Source organism: Lagenorhynchus albirostris, chromosome X (genome assembly GCF_949774975.1).
Source record: "Lagenorhynchus albirostris chromosome X, mLagAlb1.1, whole genome shotgun sequence".
Lineage (NCBI taxonomy): Eukaryota > Metazoa > Chordata > Mammalia > Artiodactyla > Delphinidae > Lagenorhynchus > Lagenorhynchus albirostris.
Genome location: NC_083116.1, coordinates 86282205 through 86293890, shown reverse-complemented (window position 1 = coordinate 86293890; position 11686 = coordinate 86282205). Strand labels below are relative to the sequence as shown.

At 40.8% G+C, this 11686-nt stretch overlaps 1 long non-coding RNA gene across 2 annotated transcripts in view; it reads left to right on the top strand.

Moving 5' to 3' along the window:
* The first annotated feature begins 3199 nt into the window (after positions 1 to 3199).
* LOC132514095 (uncharacterized) overlaps positions 3200 to 11686 on the top strand; it is a 35759-nt gene continuing 27272 nt past the window's right edge. For both annotated transcript variants that reach the window (XR_009538617.1, XR_009538616.1), the window contains exons 1-2: positions 3200 to 3380; positions 3494 to 3568. This is a non-coding gene — a long non-coding RNA (uncharacterized LOC132514095). The remainder of the gene's footprint in view (positions 3381 to 3493; positions 3569 to 11686) is intronic.

Genomic DNA, 11686 nt, shown 5'->3' with positions numbered 1-11686 from the left:
CTAGTCAGGTATTTTGCAGAATGTCCCTCAACTGGGATTTGTCTGATGTTTTCCTCATGATTAGACTGGGGTTATGGGTTTGGGAAAGGAAGACCACAGAAATAAAGTACCATTCTCTTCATATCCTATCAAGGGTACACGCTATCGATATGCCTTATCACTGTTGATGTTAACCTGATCACCTGGCTTAGGTAGTATATGTCAGGTTTCTCCACTGTAAAATTACTCCATTCCCCCACCTTCCATACTGTACTCTTTGGAAGGAAGCCACTAAGTGTAGCCCGTGCTTAGGGAGTGGGGAGTTATCCTCCAACTCCTCAAGGGGGAGGAAGTATCTACATAAATTAATTGGAATTCTCCTGTATGAGAAATGTGTGTATTCTGTGATTTTAAGATGCTGGAATCAACAGGCTTTAGATATAGGAAGAGAGGGATTGAGAGAAGTCAGGGATGACTGCCAGGTTGCTGTGGGACCTCCTCTGTGAAATGGTTGGAATACCAGATCTTGGACATACTCCAGATTCTGATAAATGTTTTGGGGAGAGCATGGAAGCTTGGATGCCTCTAGTTCTGACCTGGGACCACAGTCAGAAGTGGATAGAGGAGACTCTGGCTCAGAAAGGAGAACATCTTGCCCCAGGGCCAGAGCTGAGAGTGCAGGATGCTGAGTCAAGGCATCTTGTGCAGGGGGAAGAGACACCTATGTGCAGTATCTGGAGCCAGTCCCAATGAGTATGTGATGAATTGGAGGGGCAGGGTAAGCAGGAGGGGCAAAGGACCTGGAGTGGGCCAGGAAGAGGTCAGCCTGGCAAGAGGATCCCTGTCAGTTCAAGAGAGAGACGGCCTGGGTATCCTTGCCTCAATATACTCTGGCTCACAACGTGACTTCCTCACCCTCTACAGAGGGTCTCAGTTTTCCCATCTGCAAATAGGCTAATCATGCTGGGGGATCAGCCCAGGAGAAGCAACCAGCCTAAGATCCCAAGATGGAGTCTAGCCTTGAAGCAGACCTCTGAAGCCTGGCCTTCATCATGCTCTTACCTGATTCCTCTCTGTTTCTCTAATCAAATCCCTAGCCTCTCATCCTGGCATTTGAGGCCCCTCTTCACCCACCCTGTTAGAGAGGGCCTCTGACTTCAGGGACACTGTTAGGACCCAATTATGGGATTCTAATATAGCTGGCCAGGATGCTCATGTCCTGGACTGAGGCATGGGAGGAGAAAATGTTCTTTGCCTAGGGTGACATCTTTTCCCTGTGCCCTCACTCCTCACTGTGTGGTGTGGCTTCATTCAGGTCCTGCCTAGTCTGGTCCTCCAAAAGGGAAGACTCTCCTAGAAGGTCTTTAAGGTCTCATCCAACTCCAAAATACAGTCTTTGCTGAAGACCAGTGAAGACAGGCCCTTTTGCTGGGACCCCAAACAGAAACCAGGAGGAGAATGAGGAGTCATAGGCCCAATGTGCCCCAGGGCCTTTCCCATGCTGAAGCTACTTGTCCTTGTATCCTTCACAACTCACCCAACTCCCTTGGAGCAGAGGGCCCTGCTCCTGAGGGTAAGGTTCCAAGGACTTCCTGGGGCCAGACCTTAAAAGTACCACCCACTTCTGTGAATAAAAGCAGATTGGCAGGGACAAAACTAGATTCAGGAAACTAGATCCCTCTTTCTTTGGTGATCAAAAAGGCCATCAGTGGCTCCCTCAGTTGGGGGTGTGGAGGATCCTGTTTTTCATTAGGAAGCATCCTATTTTTCATTCAGTAAACATTACTGAGCACCTGCTGTGTGCCTGATAGAAACTCGGTGATAGGACTACAACAAGGAAACATGAATAGACCAAGTCTTTGTCCCCCTGGAGCCCAGAGTTGAAGACAAGTGTTCTTAACATTTTTTGTGTGCCATGGACCTGTTTGGTGATCTGGTGAAGCCTATGCATCTTTTCTCAGAAAACAGTATCTTTTGAATGCATAAAATAAGATACCTAGAGCCACAAAATATTGACTATATTGAAAAATAGTTACTAAAATATGGAAAAGCAAATATGTTATAGTAATATATATGATCCTTGTGAGATCTAATGGAGAGTCTAATGACAATCATGATTTTGAGATAGAGATGAGATTACATGATATTTCAAGAAATGTACAACATCTATAATATGATATAAAAATCTCTGTGATTTCTATTAGTAACAGAGTCACAGGTACTATCACTATTATACTATGGTCAGTTACATTCTTTACTGAAAAGATGCTAAATTTCAATTAGAGGAGAGTGAAAACAAAGATGTAATTTTTTTCCCATCCAAATTCATGGACCCCTCTAAACCCTGTCCCTGGACTGGATTGGAGGGAGATCTGTGAACCCAAATTAAGAAACCCTGGTAATAGGAAGGGCCTTCCTGTATCTCCTTTCTTCTTAAACCCCTTTCGTTTGGAGGACAGAAGCCTAGGTTTTATGCTGGGTCTTATTGCTGTGTGACCTCAAGCCAAACAGTTTGCCTCTCTGGGCCATAGTTCCCTAAGTCTGAAACAACGGCAAAGGCAAGAATTGGGAGGGGAGACCTTAATTATTTATGCTCCAGGCAATTAATTTATGTTCTCTCATTGAATCCTCCATTGAATGAATGGCATTTTCAGGGAAGATTTTTTTAAATTATCTTCCCATTTCACAGATGGTTAAACTGAGGCTCCAAGCGAGGCTGTCACTCGACCAATGTCTTAATCAGTAAGTAGCAGGGGCTGGTGGGTGACTGGCCAGACCTCTATAACCACCTCATCCTCCAGGGATAAAACTAGGAACTACGTTCACTTTGAGCGAGAGAAACCTGGCTCAGAAATCCCTGCAGGTGGGGGTAAGCTATGGAAAACTGAGGGCAGAGTCGTGTCTCTTAGCGGAGCGGTGGCTCACACAAGGTGGCTTACGGAGAATAAGACGTCAAGAAGCCGCGCGCCTCCGATTGTCTTGTGACTCGCGCCAGGCCTCACTTTGGGGTTCGCGCCTGCGTGCTCCCAACTAACCGCCCGAAGACCTGTCGAATGGACTGGCAAAAAGCGATGAAGATCCTCCTCCTGGCCAATCCTATTAGAGGGTGGGCTTAGCTTATAAACCAATCAAAGACCCCCAAAGGGGCGGGTTTTCTTCGGCCTGGATCCTGGCTTGGGGGGTAAAAATAAAGTGTGTCCATCTCCAGCCAATCCCAGGGAAGACAGGAGGGCACTCCTCCAATGGGAGTCTGGAGCCGTCGGTAGCGGTGGCGGCCTGCGACCCCGCTAGCGCTCCAGCAAGCGGGAGGGACGCGTCCAGTGCGTTCGCGAGATCCAGCTGCCGGTCCCTGGAATCTACTCGCGCGAGGCAGCGGCTGCACCGACGGCCCGAGGTTCCCGGTGAGACGCTGTAAAGACGTGGGGTGGAGGACGCGGTGGGAAAGATGCCGGGCTGGAGCGCGTGAGGGGTGGGACCTGAGCGAGCTTTTACCTGGGCGGCCTCTCAACCCTAGGTCAGCGGGTTGCGGAGTATCGTGCGGGTAGCAAGGGGAGGGCGAGTGCTCCTGCGGCCCCCAGACGGCAACCAGGTGAGTACCCTGCGGAGCCCACCGCCCATGCCCACCCTCCGCGCTCCCCCAATTCCTGTCTCTTGGGAAACGGTGTACTGTGCAGGTCTGCAGCTCACGTGATCGTCTGCTTGCGTGTCTGTAAGTCTCCGTCTGTCTCTCACTCTCTGCCCACCCCGTTCCCCCTTCCTCTGTCTCTATCTCCATCTTTCTGTTTGTCTCTATCTTTCTGTCTGGCTCCCTCTCTGAGATATAGTAGACCGCCCAGGCCTATAAGGCTGAATCCTGACCCAACCAGTTAAAACTAGCCGTAAGACCTTGAGCCTCACCCAGCTGGGCCTCAGTTTCCCCATCTGTCAAATGGGAGTCTAATAATCTCCACCTGAGACAATACAGTGCATCACTTTGCCCAGTGCCTGGCCCCTTGAAAAGTTTCAATAAATAATGACAGTTATAATTGAAAAGAATATAGTCTCTCTTGGCCTTTGGCTTTATTTTCTCCCTGTCTCTGACCCTACCCCCACCTCAACTTGTTCTTCTTTCTGAATGCTTCTGTCTTTCTCTGTTATTGCTTTTCCTTTTTCTGCCTCTTTCCCATCCCTAAACAGGTTAGAGGTGCATTGTTTATAGCAATGAGCTTGGCCTGAGAGTGCCTATGAGCTTAGTCTGGGGTTCTTGTCTGTTCTGGGGGTAAACAAATGGAGCTGGCCTTAGGCTGCTTCTGGCCTCATTGAGGAGACAACCCTCTTTGTTCCCCACCCTCCTGTGTTAAACAGGTGAGACACCCTCCGCCAGGGTGGGGAGCAGCTTAGATGAAAAAGTGGATCAGGCCCTTATCCTGTATCGTGTTAGTCTCCACAAGAAGATCAGAGACCAGGGGTCTCCTAGTTACATTCCCATACAGCCCTGGAATTGACCAGGCCTCTGGAACTCACCTTCAGTCATCAGCAAAATCCCCTTCATTCTCTCCCTGATTTCTGAATAGTCCCATTGTTTTCTTGCCATGCCTTAGTGGTTCTCATACCTTTTGAACACAACACTCCATTTTTATGATGTATGTTTTGAAACATCTCTTTCACTGTTCTGAATTAAAGTGCATAGATAATAGAATCTGTCTACACACATAATTCCCCCCCAAACCAATAAAATGTCTAATTCAATATAAGGGAGAAGTAAAGGAAAAATAATTTATAATAAAACAATATGTATTTCAATATGTAAAGGCTGGGATATAATTCCACTAGAAGACATAATGAAATGGTCTTGCACATACGATGCTTGTACCTGGGAGTGTGACAGCTACACTGTGACTCAGAAACCATGGATAGGGTGATGCAATTTTCCTAGATGATGAACAGTTCTTCATAAGGTTCTAAACAAAACAAAGTGCAATCTTCCCTCAATTTATATGGTTGTTGAATTACTGTAAAAGTCATTATATATTAAAATCCATGATCTGGCTCCCATAACCTCTCTGACCTCATCTCCTACCACTGTCCCCATTTGCTCCCTCTCTTTCACCCATCCTGACCTCCTCTAGGCTACTTGAACATATTAGGCACACATCCACCTCAGGGGCTTGTACTAGGCCATCCCTTGTACCTAGAATGCTTGCCCCCCACCAATATCCACAAAGCTCATGCCCTCACCTCCTTCGGGCCTCTACTCAGATGTCACTTTCTCAATGAGGCCTACCCCAACCATCCTGTTTAAAATTGCAACTATCCCCTAGCACGTACCCTTATCTGTTTTTTCCATAGTGCTCCTCACTCTCTTACATATCTTTATTATGTTTGTTGTTTATTGTTTGACTCTCCCACTAGATTGTAAACTCCAGAAGGGCAGAGATGGTTGTCTTTTTTGTGCCTTGATGTATCCCTATTACCTAAAACAGTGCTTGGACACGGTAGGCTCTCTCAATAAATGTTTGTTGAATGAATGAATGAACACGTTTTTCACCTACATGATTGTCTGGTGGAACATTCTAAAGTCATATGGGATGCAGTACGATTCTTTGCTGTGTGGAGCTGTCTTGTGCACTGCAGAATGCTGAGCATCCCTGGTCAATGCCCACTAAATGTCACTATAATCTCCAATTATTTTGACAGTCAAAAATGTCTCCGAAACACCCCTTGACTGTCTATTCAATCCCCCACTGAGAACCACTGCTTGAATAGAAATCTGGCTTTCCCCTGAGCACTCTGCTCCCCCAGCAGCCTCCTCATACCCCTCCTGCCAGGAGGCCAGGACATGGGGGTAGGTGTCCTCACTCTATATGTCCTTCCTAGACATTTTCTCTCCCTCCTCCTTAAACGCTCTGGTTTTTTAGAATTAAAATTTTTTATTTTTAATAATTTCAGACTTTTAAAAAGTTATAAAAATAGTACAAAGAATTCCCATATATCCTTCACTTACATTCCCCAAATGTTAAGAAATTATACAAGTACAGTTCAATTATCAAAATTAGGAAATTAGCATTGGTACAATACTCTTAATGAAAGTACAGAACCTATTTGAATTTCATCAGTTTTTCCACTAATATAATTTTTCTATTCTAGGATCTAATTCAGGATCCCACATTGTGTTTAGTTGTCATATCTCCTTAGGCACTTTTAATCTGGGACAGTTCTTTAGTCTTTCTTTGTCTTTCATGACTTTGATACTTTTGAAGAGTCCTGGCCAGCTATTTTATAGAACTTGGGTTTGTCTGATGTTTCCTTGTGATTACAGTTAAGTTATGTAATTTTGGCAAGAATACCACAGAAGAGATGTGTCTTCAGTGCTTTATATCAGGAGGCACATGATGTCAGTTTATCCCAATACTGGTTTTGTTCACATTGACTATTTGTTTAAGTTAGTGTCTCCAGGTTTCTCCATTGTAGTTACTCTTTTTCCTTTGTAATTAATAAGTAATTTGTAGAGAGATACATTAAGATTATATAAATATCAACCACTTTGTTTTAAATCTCAACTCATCAGACTATACCATCACCTACCTGTGTGTTGTAGTCAGGTACAGACATACACACATACCTGCCCCAGTCACGCCTCATTCCTAGAAGGATTTAGCTACTAGCTTACTGTCACTCTATAACACTACTCCAGTCCTACTTCTTGGTGATTTTAATATCCTCGTAGATGACCCTTCCAGTGGTCTTGTCTCTCAGTTCTGTCTGCTCTTCTACAGTGCTCTTGCCTTTCAGCCCCACCTCAGCCACGCACCCTGATAGTCTTACCCTTCTTATCAGTATCTGTGACTGCGTCTCCTCCATAATCTCAGTTTCAGGCATCCTGCTCTCCAACCAGTACTTATCCTTCTAGCTCACTCCCTCTAGCACCCCAGTTCCAACAATCCTTCAATGCCACTGGAACTGAACGTTTTCATTACCCTCTACTTCCTCCATGTTCCCATGTCCTTCCTTCAATCAGCTTAGATTCCGTGGTCCATCATAATAATCATTCCCTTGCATACATCCTCACTTCCCTTGCCCTCTGTCACTTTAGCATACTTATCAGGCAAAACCCCAGCCCTGCTTAAATCCACCTCTGCCAGCTCCACTGTACTTTCTTAGGCCATTCACTGTCCTATCCTTCTAGATAACTATTTCATACCTTCTCTCTCCTCAAATCTCCAACACCTCCTCTCCCATCCTAGGCTCAGGCTGCATACTTGACTGAAAATTTTAAACCATCAAAAGAAAACCTCCACTGATTCCCACTACCACATCCAACCACCAAGCAGCATCTGTACTCATATACTCTGCCTTCTTTTCTGTTATTATGGAAAAACTGTCCCTGCTGTCATCAAAATCCTGTCCTTCCACTTTGGCACTAGATCCCATCCTCTTACCTACTTGAGTACATTGCTTCAGCAATATCCCCCTCTCTCTTCTACCTCAATTTCCCCCTCTCTACAAATTCATTCCCATTAGCACACAGACATCCTATTGTTGCTTCCATCTTTTTGTTACAGCTTTATTGAGATATATTTCACACACCATAAAATTCACCCTTTAAAAGGGTACTATTCAGTGGTCTTTAGTATATTCACAGTGTTGTGCAGCCATCACCACAATCAATTTTAGAACATTTTTATTCCCCCCTAAGAGAAGCTCCATACTCATTAGCAGTTACTCCCCATGACTCCCCTCCCCACAACTGTAGGCAGCCACTAATGCACTTTCTGTCTCTATTGATTTGTCTAGTCTAGACATCTTATATAAATTGGATCATACAATATATTGGCCTTTATGAGTGGCTTCTTCCACTTAGCGTACTGGTTTTGAGGTCCATCCATGTTGTTGCATGTGACATTTGCTTTTATTGCCAAATAATATTCCATTGTGTGAATATACTACATTTTGTTTATTCATTAGTCAGTTGATAGATATTCCAGTTGTTTTCACGTTTGGCTATTTTAAATAATGTTGCTCAGGACATTTGTGTACAAGTTTTTGTGTGAATGTATGTTTTCTTTTCTCTTGGGTAGATACCTAGGAGTGGGATTGCTTGGTCATATGGCAACTCTATGTTTAACTTTTTGAGGAACTACCAAACCGTTTGCAAAAGTGGCTGCACCATTTTACATTCACACCAGCAATGTTTGAGGGTTTCAATTTCTCCATATCCTCACCAACACTTCTTATTGTCTGTCTTTTTTATTATAGCCATCCTAATGGGTATGAAGTGGTGTCTCATTGTGGTTTTTATTTGCATTTCCCTAATAATTAACGATGTTGAACATCTTTTCCTGTGTTTATTGGCTATTTGTATATCTTTTTTTGAGAAATGTCTATTAAAATCCTTAGCCCTTTTAAAATTAGATTATTTGTCTTTTTATTGTTAGATTGTAAGGATTCTTTATATATTTTAGATACAAGTCTCTTAGCAGATATATGAATTGTACATCTTTCCTTCCATTCTGTGGGTTATTTTTTCACTTTTTTTAAGTTTTTTTTTTGATGTGAACCATTTTTAAAGTCTTTATTGAATGTGTTACAATATTGCTTCTGTTTTATTTATTTATTTATTTATTTGGTTTTTTGGCCACAAGGCATGTGGGATCTTAGCTCCCCGACCAGGGATCTAACCTGCACCCCCTGCATTGGAAGACAAAGTTTTAACCACTGGACCACCAGGGAAGTCCCTGTTTTTTCACTTTCCTCGTGGTGTCCTTTGATGCACAAAAGTTTTTAATTTTGATGAAGTTCAATTTATGTGTTTTTTTCTTTTATCATTTGAGCTTTTTGTGTCGTATCCAAGAAACCACTCCATAAACCAAGGTCACAAAGATTTATTCCTTTTTCTTCCAGGAATTGCATGGTTTTAGCTCTTAAATTTAGGCCAGTGATCCATTTTGAGTTAATTTTTGTACATGCTGTGAGGTAGGGAGTCCAAATTTCATTCTTCTACTTGTGGATATCTAGTTGTTCCAGCACATTTTGTTGAAAAGAGTATTCTTTCCCTCATTGAATTGTCTTGACAACCTTGTGAAAAATCAGTTGACCATAAATCATAAATGTAACAGTTAATTTTTGGACTCTCAATTCTATTCCACTAATCGATATGTTTGTCACTATGCCAGAGCACACTGTCCTGATTAAATTAACTGTGTAGTAAATTTTGAAATCAGGAAATGGGATTCCTCCAACTTTGTAATTCTTTTTCAAGATTTTTTTTGACTGTTCTAAGTCCTTTTCATTTCCATATGAGTTTTAGGATCATCTTGTCAATTTCTGCAGAAAATCAGCCGAAATTTTTATAGGGATTGTGTTGAATCTATATATCAATTTGGGAAGTATTGCCATTTAACGATATTAAGTCATCTGATCCATGATCATGGGAAATCTTTCCATTTAGATCTTCTTTCTTTCAGAAGTGTTTTGTAGTTTTCAGCGTACAAGTCTTGCACTTATTTTGTTAAATTTATTCCTAGGTATTTTATTCTTTTTGCTACTATTATAAATGGAGTTGTTTTCTTACTTTCACTTGCTGATTGTTAAGTGCTAGTGTGTAGAAATACAGTTGATTTCCGTTTATTGATTTCTGTCCTGTCACATTTCTGAACTTGTTTATTAGTTCAAATAGTTTTTAGTGGTTTCCTTAGGATTTTCTATGTATAAAATCGTGTCATCTACAAATAGAGATAGTTTTACTTTTATTTTCCAATTTGGATGCCTTGTATTTATTTTTCTTGACCAGTTATCCTGGCTAGACCTACAGTATTGACTAGAAGTAATGAGCGCAGACATCCTTGTCTTGTTCCTGATCTTAGGGGGAAAGTATTGAGTCTTTCTCCATTAAGCATGTTGTTAGCTGTGGGTTTTACATAGATACCCTTTATCAAATTGAGGAAGTTCCCTTCTACTCCTAGTTCTCTGAGTGTTTTTGCTATGAATGGGTGTTGGATTTTGTCAAATGCTTTGTCTGCATCTACTGAGGTGATCATGTGGAGTTTATGTTTGTTCTATTAATATGGTATATTACATTGATGAATTTTCAGGTAGTAAACTAACTTTGCGTTCCTGAAATAAATCCTAGTTGGTCATGTTATATAATACTTTATATATGTTGCTGGACTTGGTTTGCTAGTATTTTGTTGAGGATTTTTACATCTATATTCATAAGGGATATTGGTCTGTAGTTTTCTTGTGATGTCTTTGATTTTGGTATCGGGATAATACAGGTTGTATAAAATGAATTGGGAAGTGTTTCCTCCTATATTTTTTGGAAGAGTTTGTGAAGGATTGATACTTGCTTTGTGTATGTCTTATGTCTTTTCTGTTTCTTTGTTCTTCGATTCCTCTCTTCTTATGTATCAAGTAGATATTTTCTAGTATAACTTTTAAATTTCCTTGTTAACTATATATTTTTGAGTTAAGTTCTTAGTGGTTGCCCTAGGGATTACAACTAACATCTTAACTTGAGAAAATCCACTTTGGGTTAATTCTAACTTAATTTCAATAGTATATAACAACTTTGCTCTAATATATCTCTGTTCCCTCTCCTTTGCTTCATAGTATTATTATCATACAAATTACCTCTTTATACATTATAAGCCTACCAACGCAGTTTTATTATTATTGCTTTATGTAGTTATCTTTTAAAACAGATAGGAGAATAAAAGTATTACAAACAAAAGTACTTTCTCTTATAATACCTGTGTAGTTACCTTCAAGTTACCATTTAGTGTCCTTTAACTTCAGCCTGAAATTAGTATTTCTTGTAGGATAGGTCTGCTAGCAACAAATTCTTTCAGTTTTTGTTTATCTTAACTTTTCTTTTATGTTTGAAGGACAGTTTAGCTGGATAAAGGAGTCTCCATCTCTTTCTTTCAACATTTTGAAGATATCATTACACTGTCTTCTGGCCCCCATGGTTTCTGATGATAAATCAGCTTATATTTATTGAGTATCCCTTATTGAGTATCCCTTATATTATTGAGTATCCCTTATATTCAATAAGTCATCTTTCTCTTGCTACATTCATTATTGAGTATATCCCTTATACACTTATTGAGTATCCCTTATATTCAATTATTGAGTATCCCTTATATTGAGTATCCCTTATATTCAATTGAGTATCCCTTATATTGAGTATCCCTTATATTCAATTGAGTATCCCTTATATTGAGTATCCCTTATATTCAATAAGTCATCTTTCTCTTGCTACATTCAAGATTTTCTTGTCTTTGATCAGTTTATTCTACTTGAGCTTCTTAAATGTATAGATTAATATCTTTCATCAAATTTGTGATGTTTTGGCCCCTTTCTCATCCTCTTGTCCTTCCAAGATTCCCATTATGTATATGTTGGTACATTTGATGGTGTCCCACAGGTGTTTGAGACTGTTTCTTTTTTTTTTTCATTCTTTCTTCTTTCTGCTTTTAAGAAATGGATAATCTCTATTTGACCTATCATCAAATTTACCTTTTCTCTCTTCTGCCAGCTCAAATATGATGGTGAGCCCCTCTAAGTGAAATTTTTATTTCAGTTATTATAACTTTCAACTCCAGATTTTCTATTTGATTTTTTAAATGATTTCTATCTCTTTATTGATATTCTCTATTTGGTGAGACATTGTTCTCACACTTTCCTTCAATTCTTTAGATATTGTTTCCTTTAGTTCTTCAAAAATATT